At 32.9% G+C, this 2342-nt stretch overlaps 1 long non-coding RNA gene across 1 annotated transcript; it reads right to left on the reverse strand.

Annotated features, from left to right (window-relative positions):
* Positions 1-248: 248 nt before the first annotated feature.
* LOC113475532 lies at positions 249-909 on the reverse strand. Its single transcript, XR_003397277.1, has 2 exons — positions 614-909; positions 249-426 (listed from the first exon to the last, which is right to left on the reverse strand). It is a non-coding gene; the product is annotated as an uncharacterized LOC113475532 (long non-coding RNA).
* Between the last annotated feature and the right edge of the window lie 1433 nt (positions 910-2342).

Here is a 2342-nt window from a genome sequence, read left to right on the forward strand (position 1 = left end):
ATTCGAAAATCGTGTATAATTTATTTGAATAAACTTTCCGAAAAGTATAAATTACGTTATTTGTGTCAGTTTAGCAGGGTATGCAGCCATACTTTGCATACCCGTATTTTACGCCAGTGCTCATAGGTTTATATACGCTATATGATATCCTACTTGTCTGATAATTTAAAGTATATATATAGATAAAAGTTACAATTATACAAATGTTTTACTCACTTGTGACAGTAAAGGAGTTTAAACTTATATTGTTTTTCGAACAGTTGTATTGCCCAGTTAACATTTTGTTTGTAATCTGGTATTGAATTGAATTTGCAGATGCCACAAGTTTGCTTTTGTAAAACCACTTATAATTAGAAGATGCATCCCCAGTATCAGAACAATTAAGAAATATTGGTTTTGTGGTTGTTGCTGAAGTTATATCCACATCTGAAACAACGTTGGTAAGAAATGACAAATAATAATCATGTTTATCCTGGCTAGACACTACAATCTTAAATATTTGGAATAACGTTAAAAAAAAGAAGAACAATTTATTTGTAACTGTCAGTAACATATAGTCTACAGATACAATACGACAATAAGCTTCGCCTAAAAGACAAGCAAAGTAACTCACCTTCACAATAGGATACAGTTGTCAACAAAAGTAAGAGAACGCTTAACCGCATAAAATTGTAAGGAACATTGACTTCGTAATGCATTATAATTTACCCTTTTAGTAAATTTATGTTTTTAGCTTAAAGCAATCCCACTCTCTAACAAACAGCGGGCTAAGTCACCAAGGTGATCCTAGAATACAGATATTATAGCGGCCATTTTTGATACCTTCTACCGATGCCACCATAGATATATTAGATATCTATGATGCCACTAACCTAAAATTTTGAACACTGTACTAACTAGACCCCAGCGGTACCGATTTTAAAATATAATTTAAAAATTCAAAAAATATTAATTATGAACATCAATATTCATCATAAAAACAAATTTATGAAATTTTCCTCCGATCCAGCTTCGAATATGTTATAGGATAGATACCTAAACATATAGATAGGAAAGAGGCAAAAAAGTTTAGACCAAAGCCATAGAAATTGTATTTCTATGGCTTTGGTTTAGACAGGTCACGCTTCAGTGGGAAAGGGCAGAATTTGGTTTTCTGCACAGAAATAAAAAAGAATAGAACGGGCATCTCCAATGTCGGCAAAGGAGAGAGGTGATACACTCTCTCTCTTTCGCGGGTCGTTCCCGTTTACTATTGGAGTCAATGGAGTCGATGACTAATTTAAATAATTAAATTTCCTAAACAAGTGGTAAACGGTAAGCGTTAATCTACTAAATAACTAAACTGGCCTAATAAACTTGAATAGTTGGTATAGTTTTTTAAATAAACAGCTAAAATCTCCAAAAATACTATGCGCCTATCTTTTATAATGGAGACGAAGGAAAATGGGGACCAAGTTGGCAGTCACGTGAATAGAAAAAAGAATATATCACGGTTTTGGGCAGTTGCGCGTTCTACTCTTTTTTTTATTTCTGTGGTTTTCTGAGCAATTCTACGACAAGATACATAAAACCCCGAAACGTTCTTTTTAAAATTTTACGCCCCGCCGTTGCCAAAAATGCAATGAAAATAAGCACTGTGAAGAACAACTGGTTTGGTGCATCTTGTTTATGCTTCTCTGCTGGATCCCGATTCAAAAAGGTAGATAAGATCAAATACATGTAGCATAAGCAAACGTATGCTTTTTATATTTTTACACATATCAATTTTAACTGCTTCAAAAACTAAAAATTACCTTTCTCTACATTTAAGTAAGTTATTGTTTGATTTGATTATGTTATCATTTTTACCATGTTTCTTAATTATATTCTTGCTTTTGTTTATTCAATACCTATGTCCATGGCATACTAGATATATCTCTGGTAGGCCGTGGTATCTCATATTCTGATTATACAGGGCATCTATGTGTGAGGTCCATTCAAGACGACAACATATAAATATTTATTCTAGTCTGAAGTTTCTTAAGGGTTAGTGCAGTTACATCTTTTTTAACATGTTATAAAAAAAAACTGTGGGGCGAGAAAACTGTGTCTACTATAGCCTAAATGTAATTTTGTATGATCCAGTTTACATAGACTTCTAGTTAAGTTTTATCCTAATTATTGTTACAAATAATTGGTTTTGTCACCGATTTGGCAATTTTATGGTGGAAATGCGTTTCAATAGTGGTGACGGTATAGAACCCACGCACCACAAAGTATAGTTTAGAAAGAAGCTTAGCATTTCTTTAATCATGGTTTCTGACATATGTTTGCAACGGACCTTCGGATAAAATAGAAATATT

This window comes from Ciona intestinalis, unplaced genomic scaffold (genome assembly GCF_000224145.3).
Source record: "Ciona intestinalis unplaced genomic scaffold, KH HT000819.1, whole genome shotgun sequence".
Classification (NCBI taxonomy): Eukaryota; Metazoa; Chordata; class Ascidiacea; order Phlebobranchia; family Cionidae; genus Ciona; species Ciona intestinalis.